The sequence below is a fragment of the Pinus tabuliformis genome, chromosome 2_1, assembly GCF_031772625.1.
Source record: "Pinus tabuliformis cultivar Carrire ecotype Pingquan chromosome 2_1, CPIR1, whole genome shotgun sequence".
Classification (NCBI taxonomy): Eukaryota; Viridiplantae; Streptophyta; class Pinopsida; order Pinales; family Pinaceae; genus Pinus; species Pinus tabuliformis.
In genome coordinates this window covers 465,043,313-465,061,803 of record NC_142299.1, presented here as the reverse complement: position 1 = coordinate 465,061,803, position 18,491 = coordinate 465,043,313, and positions in this window count along the sequence as shown.

Below are 18,491 nucleotides of genomic sequence, written 5' to 3'. Positions count from 1 at the left end.
ATTCAAGATTATTTCTCCCAGATTGTAACCAAACTTGTCCCAATCGTGGCACTATCCTTGAACCAAAGAAACTAATTCCATATTCGAGAAGAAGAAGATTTTGGGATGTCGATGGTTAACTGGTTGCCAATGTTGAGTAGAGTACTGAATTAAGTGCAAAACTGAGTACATAATGTTGGTTCCAAAAATGGTTGCTTGATACGTTGTTGGATTGTGTGTTGGACCATTTGATGACTTTTCCACGTAGTCCTTTTATAGATCAGTCAATTTGAATCAAGAGTTATAAATATATTTAACATCTACCTAAACCAAACAAAGACATACAAAAATAACACTTATTAATAAATCTTACCTCCATTGTACAGTAACACAATTTAACTGGTGTGGATTGGTTTTAGAGTACAAAAAAAGAGTAAAGTAAGGTAAATGATAGTAAAACAGTGGGATAAGATGTGGAAAAAGGGTAAAAAATGTAGGTCCCAACATAATTCAAAACCAATATACAAAATTGAGACAATTAAATTTCATTGAAAAATCCACTAGATATAACAAGAGTTATATAAATTCCCCAATCGGGGTGCCACCACACATCGCAAAAAATTTGGATGCATATTCTAGATTGGAAACATAAATCATCGGTTCCTTAGCTTATGAACCCCCAACCTTGGATTAAACACTCTCGTCAATATGAGTGCCATCACTTGTGCACCAAGGTGGCCATTATACTCGCTCATGTTGGCAGTTCTGGAGCCTTTACGAATAGGGCTTGTTCCTTTCTCAAGAGTTCGTGCTCACTCATTGTTGGTCCCTTCCCCTTATAAGGCCTTACTCACCTTGCAATGAATCTCTATCATAGGCCTCACTCATAAATATTTCTTTATGTTTATCAATCTTTGGATTTTGTCTTGTATATGGTGCCATTGTCAGACTCATTAGGAAATTCTTTGGATTTGGTTATTGCGGCTAAATTGTTTTCTCCTATGGAGTTGTTGCCTATTTAGTGCCTCATATTTACATATCTTTTGTTCTCTTCATGCATTCCTTGCCCCAACCACCATGACCAGGCATCACCTAGACTAAATATTAGGAGGCGGAGGTCATGGTTCAATGGTGGCTCTCATACTCGGTTTTGGGATGAGTCATCAACAAGTCACTATCAGGAACACACCCTAGTTGAAATGTAGGAGGAAATTAATGACGTAGAAGCATAGGTTCACTAAGAACTTTAACACATTCTATATTAAAAGGTATTGGAGGGAATAACTACATGGATTCCCAACATTAGCAATACAAGGGGGTGATACAATCACTATCTCCACTCTATTGATCTTTATTGGCATATTAAACTTCTATTGGAGAAGGTGATTATTGAATGAGGGGGGTTGAGGATAACCTATTGCACAGGATGTTTTAGACCAACAAACACACTTAGAGGGTGGTTAATTAGTGTGGCAACAATTTACCATTTCACAACTTTTCATCACTAAACAATTATATAGCAATGAACCATAACCATTTGTAGCATATCAGATTTGGAATCTTAGATTTACCGAGATTATCCAAGATCTTTTCTTCGGTTGATGTTAGTAAAATTGCATGAAAGAGCATGTAAAAACCATATGTGCAAACACTTAAAGAAGAATCAACATAAAGGAGACCATAAAGACAATGCACACAATGTTTGTTAACGAAAGTTCGTCCAGTGTGGACTCCGTCTTTGGGCCTTGTTTCAGTAGTGGGGAGTCTACTTCATTAATCTCAGCTAAAGAAAGGAAAGTACATGGAAAAATACATCATTATACCTCCAATCCTGGGAGTAACTTGAAATTTGACTGCTCAAAACTCCACAATCACAACACCAATAGGTTTGTCTCATCCTCATGAAACTTTCGACTATAAACATGAGCCACTTTTGAAAGATGCATTGTTGTCTCGAACTTCATGCCCAACAATTAATGAAGAATGTGGGTTTCTGCCATGACCCCTGAGATTCATTGCTCAAATGAAAAAATAGACCACACCATCGCAATCCTTGAGAAATTTTGGTTAAAATGAGTATAAAGTTGGCCCCACTCTGACATTGTCAATTCTGGCCCCTCAAGCAAACTTTTAGATTCCTCATGGATTTTACATAGAATGTTCTAGGGAATATTCCTATGGAATATGCGCCTGGAATTTCCCCCACCTGGTTCCTTCACATAGGGTTTCGTCATCGACCTTCCTAGTTTCGACTGTGCATCGTTTTGTCCCTCTGTGGTCCCGCACCTCCTCCTCTCCTCTACAACAAAGTCTAGGTTTAAATAAATTTTACATGGAGGCTTTAACATTGATCAACCCATTGGGAAATTGGTTAGCAGAGTAATTGATTAAAGGAGTCCTAGGGTCAAACCCACAGGCCCTCTTCGCTCCTTTCCATTTGTTTGCCTTCATACTAAGCATATGGCATAATGAACTTTGGTTTTATTTGTTGGACCATATGTATATGGTATGCTTGTTAACATATGGTCACTTTTAACCCATAACAAACCAACGAACTTTTATTTATATATTTTGTTTTAATATAATTTGTTTTTATTTGTTATGAATTTTGTTATATATATATATATATGTTTGTGTGTGTGTGTGTGTGTGTGTATGGGATTTTTAATATATATTTTTGTAGGGTCGAAGGAACCAATGATCCAATGACAAATTTCATTGACTGGTAGGCCACTAGTTGGTTGCCATATATATTGTGGGTCTCATGTGGCATGTTGTAGGCCCCCTTTTTCCTGCTTGTCCTATCAACTTCAAACTACGATAAGTTAGTCATACGAACTCGAATTTGAGTGTCGTTTGCTCTAATGGAATCATAATGAAGAGCACTACAACTTCGTGCTAATTTTGTTAAGATTTGAGGACTTATAAAATTGAGCCTTCATGGATCCTCCTGGATCAATAAATAGAACAATACACCATGAAGTTATCATCACATCAACATAAGGAAATATGAACTTTTATGTGGAAACCCATATGGGAGAAAACCACAAATTTTTCTTCTTATTTTTCTTTGATTCATTACATAGATTTATAGGCACCGGCCTACTGGAGGCACCCACCCCCAAGATATGCAAGATGCTACTTGCAATAGGCTACAATTTGATTGAGGCACCGGCCTTGAAAATGTGCAAGAAATAATGCATTGTAAGATACAACTTGAGTGAGGCACCAACCTTGAAAATGTGCAAGTAGCAACTCAATATAGGCTACAAACTAATTGAAGCACCAACATATAATATGCAAGCTTTAACTTGTCAGAGGATCCAACCTAATTGAGGCACCAACCTCCTTCTTCAACTTGTTGTCAAAATATTTCAAACTAGATCCACTTTCTCTTTAAACAACATAAATCTTCAAATTGAAAAACCTAACATTGTGATACTGACGTCAACAACCCATCATACCCTATCCAAACTTTGTTCCAACCTATTCATCAAGTTGGTCACATAAAACTCATCTCGAACAAATTCCATATACTTCAACATCACTGCAACCTCCTCATAAGCCCCTAAATCATATAACAAAGATTATGGTCATAAAAAATTATCAACAAGGTGTTGGTAGGTTAAATTGCTTCAGTTTTAACCCCTTTTTCCCTTCAAAACCATAACCTTAGACCTCTGTTTTAACCTTGCAAACCTCCATATTCCTGCACTAGTCCAAGAATCGTTCCTTTTCCTGCACTAGCTTTATATTTCATGTTTAATGGTTACGAATGTGCTTAATTAATCATTTTCATAGATTTTGTACCTTTAATAATATTTGCAACTAATATTTCTTTTCCTGAAGTATTTGATAGGAAATGTATTGATCATCCCGTTAGAATGGTCGACTTCAGGTAGGATTCCTGCACCATTGGCGAATCCTTAACTGTTGTGACAACTCACCACCTCATGCGGACACCTTGTTCCAGAACGATCAACTCGAGTTGGGCTCGGAGCAGAGAAAGTCAAGGATATGGTGGAGATTGAGTCATCGACCGAATACTTATATTAGAATTTTGTTATAACCGAAAGGCTTAGTATGAATTGTTATTGTTATTTTGTTATAGCTGAAAGGCTCAGATTGGAACGCTTGATGTAATTTGGTTATGGCCGCAGGCCTGAACAGATGTATAAAATATAGGATTCAAATAGAAAATAGTAACGAGCGATAGATATACCAAGGATATTGTAATTCTATTCTTCTGTAATTTTGTTGGTATCGCCCTCGTTCTGGGCCGGATTCGAACTTATGATGTACATTTGTTGATTATTAATAGAAAGGGACTGCGCCATGATTTCTCAATCTTGCGTTGTAATTATGTGTTGATGCATTGATTAAGAGCTGAATCTTTACGTTTCCTAAACAGGGAAACGAGCTGGTTGGCTAGGGCCCAGCCAACCCAGCTCGTTCTCCCTCGTATTCTTATTTTTCAATTAAGGTGTGTTAATTTCAATTAATGCAAAGTGTGAATTAAATAGATGTATTTATCCTTCTGCAAAGCTTATATTTGATTTCATCATTGTGTGATGGATCTGTGGTGTGTATTCTCGACTAAGTTTAATTTTATGATTTATTTTCTTCAAAGTTTAATATTGTTTCTACCTGGATCGTGCAAGCATGCATTCCTGCACTAGTGCATTTATAGTTTCGCAGATTGATTCCTTTGGTTCATTACAATAATAGTCTTTTATTCTTATATGATTGATGAGCCTTAATGTGTTTCTACAGTGTGTGATTTTCATTCCGAAGTGTTCTTGATATCTCGAACTAAACATGATTTTGGTAATTTGAAATTGAACGCCATTGTGCACACTAATATGTACCTGTACTTCATACTATTTAGGGAAAGATCAGACTCTATGTGTAATTATTTTCAAAGAGAATCTTTCTGAGTTAAGAAGGTTATGAATGCATATCAGTTCGTGTGAATAACTATTACAGGATTGAAGCATGCAATCGCAATTATATAATTTCTTTAGATTGCATGAGAGAGTTCCTTGATTAAAGAAGGGTGCACTTTGACTTTGGATATTAATTTTTATTTTAGATATTAAGATTGGTTAAAGCAACTTTTTGTTTTAGGAATTTATTTTGAAGTTTTTGTTTCAGGAAAACTTGGTGCAGGAATATTTGTTCTGGTACAGGAACCAATATCCTGATACAAGAACAGAGTGCTCTAGTCCTGAGGCTTAGAGCTCCTGCATGAAGACATAAATCTTCAGTACATGTGTAAAATATACTTTCAGCACCTAAACTTTGTTCTGGTACTAGTGCAAGAACATTGCAGAAGTACAAGAATAATAACTTAGTGTAGGGAGAAAGATCTATAAGAAGTCGGATATCTTCAAGGGTCCAATTATTAACCTAGCACACAACTATACTGAAGATAAACATAGATTTACATTTTCATTAGTCAAGATTGTTTGCAATAAGTTTGAGAGTTCCTTTCATTTATTTTCCTGCAAGAGTACTTTCTTTCACATTCCAACACTAGAATATCTTTAGTGTAAATTGTCGGGTGATCTTTTCTTTTTGATTCTGCAAGATTACAATTAAAGAAGTAGGAATAGAGATAGGAATAGCTCATATCATTTCTAGCATTTCCTTTGCTTCGTCTCTAAGTTTACGAAACCCCCGGGTTGACAATTAAGTGTTGAAGGATTCTGCCTAACCGTAATTCTTGCACCCAACATTTTGGCATTGTTGTCGGGGAGGCGATTTGAAATTGGTAAGAACTTTCCATTTTCTGCAATATGGGTAAGTCTACTATTACTTTTTTTTGCAATATGCTTCTATTGTTTTGAGGATTTTATGAGTGTTGTTTTTTTATTCATTACAACAATTAACATATTCTTTTTCTTTATAAGCATTTGAATTTTGTTTTTTGGATTTGATTTTTTTAAAATGAATGCCTAAGAAAGGTAGGGGTCCGAATCCCAATAAGGGCCGAAAAAATACTGAAAATTATGAAAACTCTTCTCATATTGGACCTTCTTTTGCAGGTAGAAAGTCGAAGAAAACCCAGACTCATCACGCCAGAACAGTTCGCTTGGATTCTAGAAACAGTGATTCAAGTGTGACATAACTCGAAAAGGGGAAGAAGGAGGCTAATGATGATCAGAAAGTTAAATTCAGCATTAGTCAACCTTCACCTTCTAGAAGTGGTCCGATTGGAGGCACAACAATGGCTGATCATGAAGACCATGCAGAGGGGACTGGCGAGAACCAGGTAAATGAAGAGCAGTCCACTTTTGGATTTCCAATAGTGAACTCAGAAGTGAATGTACAAATGAAGAATATTTCACCTTCATCTCTTCCACACTTTCATGGTAAGGTGCATGAAGACCCAGATTCATTTCTTTTTTAGTTTGATATATTGTGTCAGAGTTATGATTATTCTTCTGATGCCCAGAAATTAAAGTTGTTTCCTGCAACTCTCAAGGATTCAGCCTTGTGCTAGTTCATGGGACTATGAGGAAACACTATAAGTTCTTGGGACCAAATGAAGAGATAATTTTTGAATAAATATCAAGAATATTATAAAACTAGAGAAATGCAAGACGAAATCTTCACCATTGTACAAGGTGATGATGAGACTTTGGAGGATTACTTAGAGAGATTTTTGTATATACTCCAAAGGTCCAAACACAAATTTGATTTAAGTACTATTCGAACCTTGTTCCTACAAGGACTTACTGAGGATTCTAGACATAATCTGAATTTTTAGGACAAGGAGACATTGCTCATAAAACTTTTGAACAAATTTGTGACTTGTGCAGGAAGTTCTCCAGAAATTAATCTAGATCCACTAGAGGAGGTCGAAGCAAAACTAACAAACTGGGATCTACAGATGCTATGATCATTGGCTTGGAGAATAAAATGGACAACATGAAAATTGAAATAATGAATACTGTTAGCAAACAAATAGACTCTTTGAAATTTCAACAAAAATTAGAAAAGGAACAAGAGTCATTGTCTATTTTTTGTCCAAAGTGTAGGAAAAAACATCCTTTAAGAGAGTGTCCTACTGATATGAAAGGTGCTAATAAATGTGTGATTTGTGCAGAGAACCATGCCACTAAGGAGTGCCCCTCCATACATGGATTAAAATCTATACTTGGAGAGCATTTTGAACCTGAGCCATTACATGCCATGGGAGCACGAAGAAACTGGCCACAGGTAAGTGCAGGTATGGCTCCTGAACCACATTTTTATGGCTATAATGCACCTCCATATTCCTATTATAATAATAATAATCACTCTCAACATTGGCAGCACGGGAATCATTTTCATCATGGACAGTCCTCTCAACCTTGGCAACAAGGATGGAGAGGGCCAAACCATTCATATCATTCCTATCTTGCTCAGATGCCATCATATCCTCCTTCCTATGCACCACACCATATGTCACAACCATATTTTCCCTCTCTACCTCAACAAAGTCAATCATTGCCACCATTGCCTTTGCCACCACCATTTAGACCACCTCAACTACCTGCTCAACCGATACCGAATCCTAATAATAAGGCGGTACAACTAATTCATTCGGTTGGACTATCCCCTCTTCCTACCTATTGAACCCTGCTAGTTGGGATAAATGAGCTTCAATTGAGATCAAGAAGGGTAGTTAAACCAGAAAAACAAAAACAGTCCACGGTGATTATTGAGGAGAAAAATGAGGAGGTAACTCTTGATCATTCGAAAAACAATGCCACCCTTTAGCCCATCCATGTACCTTCATATTCACCATATTCTTCAAACCAGCCCCCCTATCTAGAGCGTTTGGTCATGGAGAAGAGTGACCCCGAGTCCACTCTGGCTTCTGAATTAAGGAATCTTTGTATAAAGGTCCCTTTACTTCAAGCTATCTGAGAAATTCCCATCTGTAAAAAGATCATTTGGGAATTATGTCTTAAAAAGCCAAGGAGGAAGAGAGTAGAACCTCAGACCATTCAATTTGTTGGTAGAGCAGCTGAGTTGGTGATAGGATGCATATCAATGGAGAAATATATAGATCCTAGAAACACAGTTGTTTCTGTCCAGATAGGTGATATCCTTGTCTCTAATGTATTAAAAGACCTAGGGGCGACCATCAATGTGATGACCAGGCAAAACATGGAACAACATGGGTTGGGCCATATTCGTCCTACATCCACCGTGCTTGAACTTGCAGACAGATCTAAAATCAAGCCCGATGGAGTATTGGACAACGTGGTTGTCTCTATAGATTCATGGGAATACCCCGCGTATTTCATTGTGCTTTAGCCAAAGAATCTAGTGGGAGGACATCCTTTGATTCTTGGACGACCATGGCTTGCCACTATCGATGCCTATATTTGATGTCGCTCCAATGATATATACATTTCGCATGGAGACTCTAGGAAAAAGGTCACCTTATACCCACCTACTAGATCTAATCGGGAACTCAAGGATACTTTATGGTTAGATTATGACAGTAGTGATGAGGAGACCCGGCCTATTTCTTCGATTCAGCATCATATCGAGTCCACCCAGGATGGTGAATTACGAGATTTCTTGAAAAATCTAGACACTATGCCTAGTTTTGATACACTTCATGAGATCTTTAGTCTAGATTTCCAAGAAAATTCTGATTTGCAACCTTCCTTATCCCATATTGTGGCATCATCTTCCTGTACTCTTGAGCCCAAGACCACTCTTGTTGAAATTAGTCCAGGCAAACATTTACACATTAGTTCAGAACTAGATTCTTCTCAGCAAGAGAATCTTGTTACCTTGTTGCGAGATCACTTGGATGCATTCACTTGGAGTTATGAAGACATGAAAGGCATTCCTCCTGAGACTTGTACTCATCATATCTATATCCAAGAGGGAGCCCGACCTATCCGACAACCCCAGAGATGAATGAATCCCACACTAAGAGATATTGTTAAGGAGGAATTACAAAAACTCTTAGATGTTAATTTCATCTACCCCATTTCTGATAGTTAGTGGGTCTCTCCATTAGTGATAGTCCCTAAGAAAGATGGGAGATGGCATATTTGCATTGACTATCGAGAATTAAACAAAGCCACTCTCAAGGATTACTTTCCCCTTCCTTTCATCGATCAGGTGCTAGATACCCTTGCTGGTAAAAAGTACTTTTCATTTTTAGATGGCTTCAGTGGGTATAACCAAATCCAGATCGCACCCTCAGATCAAGACAAAACTACCTTTACATGCCCTTGGGGTACATTTGCTTCCTTTCGAGTTGTGTAATGCACCCGCTACATATCAAAGGGTTGTGTTGGATATTTTTGTTGATCTTGAATGTGTTGATATTTATATGGATTATTTTTCTATGTTTGGTAACTCATTTGATGAAGCTCTTAAAACCCAAAGGGAAGTGAGAGGTTTCCTAGGACATGCTGGTTATTACCGGAGATTCATTGAAAAATTTCCAAGATTTCTACCCCCTTTTCAATTACTAGCTATAGATAGTGAATTCACCTGGTCCACAACTTACCAATAGTCATTTGAAACATTGAAGGAAAAACTAGTACAGGCACCAGTTTTGAGAGGACCAAATTGGTCCCTGCCATTTCATATTTCCTCCGATGCTTCAGACACTGCTATTGGCACAACCTTAGCACAAGAGGAGAATAAACAGTCCTATGTTATTTACTACATCAACAAAAATTTGTCACCTGCCGAATTTAACTATACAGTGGCTGAGAAAGAATTTTTAGCCGTTATTTTTGCTATTAATAAATTTAGACATTACATTAGAGGATATGAAGTTTATGTGCATACTGATCATTTTGCTATAAGATATTTAATGAATAAACCTTTAACAGTAGTAAAGTGCCTAGGTGGTTACTTCTATTATAGGAATTCAATGTTATAATTATTGATAGACTAGGAAAGTCTAATGTTTTAGCTGATTACCTTTCCAGATTAAACAATCCTGGTGAAGTAATTCCTATTGATGATGATTTCCCTGACAAGCATATTTTGCTATGTTAGAAAAATCTCCATGGTTTGCTGACATAGCCAACTATTTATTCACCGGAAAGACACCACCTCACTTATTCACTCGTGAAAAGAGGAATATTATTCAGAAAAGTGCTTCATATTCTTGGATATAGGGAGACCTCTTTTACAATAGGCCAAATTTTGTTATTCATAGATGTATAAGAGAGGAAGAAATGTTTGATATCTTAAAATCTTCCCATGATGAACCTTGCGGTGGCCACTTCGCTGACAAGCGAACTGCATATAAAATTTTACGCACTGGTTATTTTTGGCCTTCTTTGTTTAAGGATTCCAAGCAATATGTTAGGCATTGTGATAGTTGTCAATGAATGGGTCAACCTGTTCAAGCCAATGAAATGCCTTTATGTCCTCAAGTCATGATTGAGCCCTTTGAAAAATGGGCTATTGATTTTGTAGGACCCATAAACCCCACATCTTTAAATAAAAAGCATATCTTGGTTTGTATTGATTTTGTTACTAAATGGGTAGAGGCTAAAGATGTTTCTTTTACCACTAAAAAAGTTGTTGATTTTTTGTTCAATGAATTTTTTACTAGATTTGGTGTTCCTAGAGAAATTGTTTCTAACAATGGACCGTAGTTTGTTTCTAACTTGGTACAGGAAGTCATGAATCAGTACAAGAATCGGCACAGGAAATCTACATGTACCACCCTCAAGCAAATGGCTAGGTGGAATCCAAAAACAAGGTGATCGAATCCATCCTCACCAAAATAGTAAACATGCACAGGAAGGATTGGGCTAGCCAATTGCCTGAAGCCTTATGGGCTTATCGAACCATTTGGAGGAACAACATGGGGTGTACACCATATGAGCTGGTGTATGGAAAACAATCCCTTTTGTCAATTTAATTTCAGATAAAGAATTTCAGAACTTCAATTCAATTGGGTCTAGATCTCTCAGAAGCACAGCAGCAACGTCTATTGCAACTAAATGAGTTGGATGAATTTCGAAGGGATGTTGTTCAATAGAATATTTTGGTGCAGCAGTAACACAAGAAGTGGCATGACAAGCTTATCAGGAAGAAACAATTCCAACCAGGTGATTGGGTACTTCTCTATGACTCTAGATTTAAACATTTTAAAAGGAAGTTCCATACTCGTTGGATGGGACCGTATGAGGTAATTCAAGTTTTCGACAATGAGGTTGTAGAAGTCAAAAATATCGATGGAAGAGATTCAATTTTCCTTGTGAATGGGCATATTCTTAAAGTATATTTTTAGCCCATCACAAAGAAAGACTTCATGTAGCAAGTGCAGCAACAATCTAAACTTCAGTTGGTAGGTGGCTATGCCAGCCTATTGTAATTTGATTTCTTCTCTCTTGAAATAAAGTTTAAAGAAAATCCAAATATATATATATATATATATATATATCCTATGATTGTGAAGATCATGTTTACTGACATGATTGCAAAAGGATCAACCTGAAAACCAGCTTGCTGGCAGGAAGATCAGTTCTAATAAAATGGAAATGTTGCTTGATCTTTAGATGTGTTAATTGTCACCAAGAAGAAGCAAGTTCAAGTACAGGAACCAAGCCCTTATCCAAGTTTGGGATAGCTGGCACAGAAATTTTTATTCAAGCAACACTCAATTCCCGTTGCATTTATTTTATGGATCAGCACTATACAGGCAGATGTCAGGTGAAATTCTGCCCTTCTTCTATTCCCATTTTCGTAAAAAAAAAAAAAAAACCTTATTTTCTTCTTTTTATCCCATAAAGTTTACCATCCATTTCTTCAAAGAAATTTTCCCTATCCAATTTCGTATTTCCCTCTTTTTCCCTTGAAATTTTTTCCCCAAAATCCCTTTTTCGATTTGTCCCTCTTGGTGGTTTCGCTCTTGAATTTTTTGTCGTAATTTCCTTCCCATTATAAAAATTTACCCTTTTTTCCCACTTCTTTTTTCCCTCATGGATCGATTACAGGATTTGATGTGAACTCACAAATCATATTGAAAGGCATATGTCAACACCAAAGAATGGAGAATAAAATATCCTTTGTATATTCATCAAATTTTTAATCCAACCTATGAATTATATCCTATCAAAATTTTCTTTTGGTTCCTGTTATGTTACAAATATCGTTGGTGCAGGAATGTGTGTTCGAGTGCAAGAAAATTTGGTGCATGCATGGGTAGTGCAAGCATTGCTCGGTGCAGACATGGTTGGTTCAAGCACCTTCAGTACAGGAATCCTCATTGTTGAGTGCACCCAATTAAAAAAAACACATGTTCTGGTGCAGGAACACCTAGTGCAAAAATGTGTATTGAAGCTTATCTTTTGTTTCATGAACTTTTGTATAGGCAGAATAATTGTACCACCTGCAGATCATGTTATTCAATTTGTATTATGATTAACACTTTGTTTTATCATTTACCAAATTAGGAAGAAATTGTTTAAGTACAAAGATATTTTAGGTTATGAAATCTTATCTTTTTAATGAGTACTAAGTACACCTTATGTGAGATCATGGAGTAAATGTGGGATGGTACAATTCTCCCGAAATCCAATACTTACCTTCCCTTGAAAAACTCATCACCTGATAATAATGGCCTTACTCCATATCCGACCTTGCATGACCGTTATCACATGTCCAAGAGTACATATGCACAGATATAAGACATCAACTACTTGTTCTTCAACTAGTTTGAGGTCAATCTTTTTTTACAAAATAATATTTTCTATCTAAGGTTTGTTCTTTCACTAGTCCTCTTCAACAATTCTTCATATTTTTACCCAAACAACAGTCTGAAATTTGTTCCCTGTAAGGTGTTATAAATCTGAGCTTAAATGTGTGCCTTTTGTCACATGTCTGTGCTGAGATTTTCTCCCACAAATCTAGCCTCCAAAAATATTTTTGCTTGAGTGTCCAATATTCTTCAACCTATATTTCTTTACCACTGACTGTATATGCCTTAATGCCACCATAGTTGCTTCAATAGTAAAGCTTTGAAACTTCAAAGTGTTGGACTGTCTATAGCCATTCTCTTACTGAAAGTCTGAGAGTATTAATGCTGCAATCATAGCCTAGCTCACCACTTAACCTAAGCTTATGACAGTCCTTTATACCTGAACCATAGCACAAAATTTGAAGACTCCACAAACCGATATTTATCTAAGGGACAATACTGCTCCACAATCCTTAGGTTAATGCACTAATTCGAGCCTACAGCAACCAAAACTGTTGCACCAACCACTGTCAAGATATATCACTACAATCCGAGAGAATCTGAGGAGAAGCTACTGTAGTCCGAGGAGAAAAGGATCACCACTGCAAAATTATGTTACAGTCCGTGCATTTTTCTCTTTCCACAAATTCGAGCATAAATCTTCAACAAATCTAAATTAGAAAATCATATTTATCAAACATAAATACCCAATCTTTGTCTCCTTTGCCTCCACGAGTTCTGAATTTTCTTATTCTCTCTTACTCTTCTAGTCTTGTTCTAATCCGAGTTTTCTTCTTTTTCTTCTCCTTGTCTTCTCTATTCGAGTTGACCTCTCTACGAATTTTTCTCTGGTCTGAGCTCCATTATTTTGTTATATCCAAAATCTAAGCTTCAAGAAAATACTCAAATAATAGGGGACGTGGCTTATTTATAGCTTTAGTCACCGTTTAAATGAGCTGACATGAAATTGAAGGGGCATGTCTTTTTATAAATATAGTTTAGTGTAGTCGTCCAAAAATGTGGCATGTAAATTTTAACATAAAGTTAATTTTAACTTTAAATTAAAATTAAAGTTCTTTTAATTTTACTATAATATAAAGTTAAAATTTTGTCTGTCTGGGGTAGCTCAAGTGGTGATGGCCATGGAATGAAGTCTCACCGAATCAGAAATATTGGGTTTGAATCTTGTACTACCCTCCCCCTATTGCGGGGTGAATAATGCACATATAAAAAGCAAAAATGAGGGTCCTTCCAAGCTTAACAAAAAAAATATAAAAAAATTAAAATTTTAATATTAACTTTATATTAAAAAGTAATGTTTTATTAAATTTATAAATTCGTTATAGGCTTTAGGGTTATGATTTTAGGATTTAGGAATTAGTGTTAGAGTTTAGGTCTTTAAAGGATTGGAGTTAGGGTTTCATCAAAATATTAGGGCAAAGGGTTTCTTAGGATTAGGGTTTAGGGTTTCATCAAAAGATTAGACCAAAGGGTTATGTTTTGACATCATTAATAATGTTGGGGTTAAGGTTTTCTAGGCTAGGCTAAGGCTTCCAAACAATTAGGGTTTAGCCATCTTCAATAATTCCATATTGACATCAATGACAACCTTGATTAATAATCTCCCCCTTTGTCATTGATGGCAATATTATTGCCCTTCCAACATTCTCTCCCCCTTTGACATCAATGGAAAATGGGTTTCCCAAGTACTCCTCCTGTCAAGTTGCTTATTTTCTTCATGAATAGCAGTTCTTCATAGATATGTTACTCCCCCTATCATGGTGTTTTTCCTTCTGGAAATGTGGTCCATGATATATGTGTTTTCATTTCTTCATGTGATGAACCGACTCCCCATGTTTACATAAACTCCTTTAACTTCTTTATACAAGAAAGATGACTTCCTTGTGATCAAGTGGAAGAAATATTCAACAATTGTTTATCAAATGAGTAAGGAATCATGTTCTTCAATGGAGTTTCTCCCAAGATATAATCTATCAAAAGATGATTGTCAATGTGTGACTCATCAAGAATTTCATGAGGCCCATTCATGAATAGCTTCTGCAAGAATGATTAAGAATCATAAGCTCCCCCTAACAGTATGCATGGTCTCCCTTTTGGCAGAGTCTCATCATAAAACACTTGGGATATCACATCTTGATGTCTTCATCAAATAAACATGTGTTGTTGGCTACAGTGTCCAAGAGACTTTCGAATCCAATTTGCTTCTTTCACCATATTTGCGTAACTTTATTTTCTGGCTTGGTTGTCATGATTATAGCTTGTGTAGGGACCCAAGTCAAGTTACAATCATGTGTTGTATGTCCAATGTTATGGCAATTGAAGCACTCCATATTGTTTATGAATGAGTAATCGTGACTTCTTCTTGCAAAATTTCTTTTAGGAGAATGATGGGGACCCTTATATTTGTCTTTGTGATATGCCCTACAATATTTTTCCATGTGCCAAAAATTTGTACAAGAATAGCAATAACCAAGAAATATACTTTGGTACCTTGGAGATGAAGATTTCCATGATGTACTTCTGAAGTATTTTTGCCTTGGGATTCTTTGATGATATTCATTTCCTTTTGTATTCTTGACACCATCTGCAAGTCTCCTTGGGGTAGGATTTCTTCCATAGTTGTCTTGACTCTTCTCCTTGCCTTCAGTTGAATTGGGAGCATCAACATTTCTTTTTGGCTTCCTCACATCCTTGTTGTTTTAAGCATTATCATTCTTGCTTGAGGATTCACCTACATATCCAGGACCCGATTTATCAAGGGAGGACCTTTGATGACTTAGGATGTCATCTAGGGTTTGAGAAATTTTCAAGTTCTTATTCAGCAACTCAACTTCTTTTTTAAGAAAGACAATTTCTTCCTTCATTTTCTTGCATTCTTCATCCCTCTTTGATAGAATGATCACCATTTATTTCTTCATCTTAGTTGCTTCACAGGATTGGGCCTTAAGAGAAGTGATTTATAATCTTAACTTGGTGATGTTATCATCCTTTTCTTCTAGTTGGAATGTCATGGTGTTTCTCTCATTTTCTGCTTCATCAGCTTGTCCTTCTATGAATGCCAAAGCTTCGGCTCCTTGTGCTTATTTCCTTGCTTCTTATAGTTGAGTTTTAAGTTTGTTTAAACTCTTGAGTCTTTTTTCAAGGCGGCTTAACAAAGTTTCTTCCATTTTATTTGCCTTATCCAATTGATTTGTCATGGATATGAATTCTTCATGATGCTTTCTTTTGTTTTGATGAAATTCCTCCTTAAGCTTGGTGAGATCCTCATCTCTTTCTTGAAGCTTGAAAAGGTCAACTTCCTTCCTTGTCTTGTCTTGGTCACCATATTTCACTTTCTTCCTAAGTTCCTCATTTTCCTTTTTCAAACTGTTAATCTCTTCCATTGCAGCTATATGTTTAGTCATGAGATCTTCTCCAGAGTCTTCTTTGCTTTCTTCTTCTTCTAGGTCTTCTTTGGCCTTGATGTCATCATTCTTATTTTCAGCTTCCTTGATGGGTTTTGGATTTCCTTCTTGCTTTCCATCATCTTATTGACTAGTGGTCGTGGTAAATGCTCCTTTTGAGTGAAGGTCATGAATTTTGTCCCATATAACCTTTACTAACGAATATTTTTCCAAACTGGCCTTTATAGAATTTGGTGTCCCATTCAAGATTTCCTTCATCGCGTTTGCATGGTACTCCTTGCATTCTTCGTTCATCATGTTATCAATAATCACTTATTCCCATACTCCAACGCCTTGAGACAATAAGAAATTTCTCATTCTTACCTTCCATACATCAAAGTTTCCATTGAACATCGGAACTTTCTCAACTTGATTGTCTTCAATTTTCATGGTTAAGGAAAATACATATTTAGGAGTATTGGAGGCTTTCTTCCTTGGCTTTGCCATTTGTGTTCTAAGGATCAACCTTCAAGCTACTAAGCTTTGAATGAAGGTACTGGCTCTAACACCAATTGTTGAAAATACTAAGAGGGGGGTGAATTAATATTTATTTTCAATTGTTACTTTTACCAGTTAGATCACTTATATTTAGAACACAAAATGAACAATAAGAATAAATGCTTTTATTAATTTTTTTCTTTACAATAAATCAAGTACAATATATGTAGGGCTGCAACCCTAGGTGAAGACATTGATCTTCAATCTCCCAGGCTCTAACCAGTATTTTCCAAGCACCGTCTTGGACTTCCAAGGCTCTAACCTTGTCAATTTTGAGGCACCAACCTCAAGGGCTACAACCCTACATATGGTTCAGGCTCCAACCTGGTTTATTGAGGACCATGATCCTTTAGGGATCCAACCCTATCCTCCAAGGAACCAACCTTGTCTTTTTGAGGCTCCAACCTCTTGGGCTCCAACCCTTAACTTTACTTCGTCAAGATATATTTGATTATACTTCACGGCTCCCAATGTCTTCTTCAATGAGCCTTGTATATCTTCATTTATCCCTTAACTTTGTCTCCTCTTCATCTTATCAATGACAACCTTGATTTCTTACAAGTTGTCATCATTTCTCTTGATCATACCCAATAAAATATCTGCAAGGTTACTCCATGAGGGCTTCAATCATGATCAAGGTCTCCAAAAATGACTTCAAGATCTTCTTCTAACAAATATTTCCAATGAGATGTCTCTAATAGGCTGCTCCAAAAAGGTCCAATCAATATTTCTCAAGGCATACTCAAATATGACCTTCAAAGGTTCTTAAACAACACTAAGAGATGCTTCAGTGATTTCTTCTTTAAGGTTTCCAACGAAAGGCTTCCAAGAAGTTTCACACATGGTCTTCAATGCTCCTTCAACATTTGGTCCAAAGAATACTCTAGGAATACCTATATATTCTTCAAGTATTGTCACAATTTATTGTTATTGGAGAGACCCCTATCACAAAAATCCAATGCTCAAAGTTCCATTGAAACTTAACATGTCCAAGGGTATAGATTCACAGATATAAGATATTAGCTACTTGTTCTTCAACTATTTTGAGGTCAATTCTTTAAAAAAAAATATTTTCTATCCAAGGTTTGTTCTTTCACTAGTCCTCTTCAACACTTCTTCAAATTTTTACCCAAACAACAGTCTGAATTTTGTTCCCTGTAAGATGTTATAGATCCAAGCTTAGATGTGTGCCTTTTGTCACATGTCCGTGCTAAGTTTGTCTCCCACGAATCTGGCCTCCAAAAATATTTTTGCTTGAGTGTCCAATATTATTCAACCTATATTTCTTCACCATTGGCTGTATATGCCTTGATGCCACCACAATTGCTTCAACAGTAAAGCTCTGATACTTCAAATTTTTGGATTGTCTGTAGCCATTCTTTTACTGAAAGTCTGAGAGTATTAATGTTGCAATCACAACCTCGCTCACCACTTAACATAAGCTCGTGACAATCCTTTATTCTTTAACCATAGAATAAAATCTAAGGACTCTACAAACCGAGATTTATCTGAGGGAAAATACTGCTCCACAATCCCTAGGTAGTTGCACTAATTCGAGCTTACAACAAGCAAAATTGTTGCACCAACCACTATCAAGATATGTCACTACAATACAAGAGAAACTGAGGAGAAGCTATTGCAGTCTAAGGAGAAAAGGATCACAACTGCAAAAGTATGTTACAGTATGTCCATTATTCTCTTTCCACAAATCCGAGCATAAGTCTTCAACAAATCTAAATTAGAAAAATAGATTTATCAAACATAAACACCCAATATTTGTCTCCTTTGCCTCCACCAATTCTGAACTTTACTATTATCTCTTA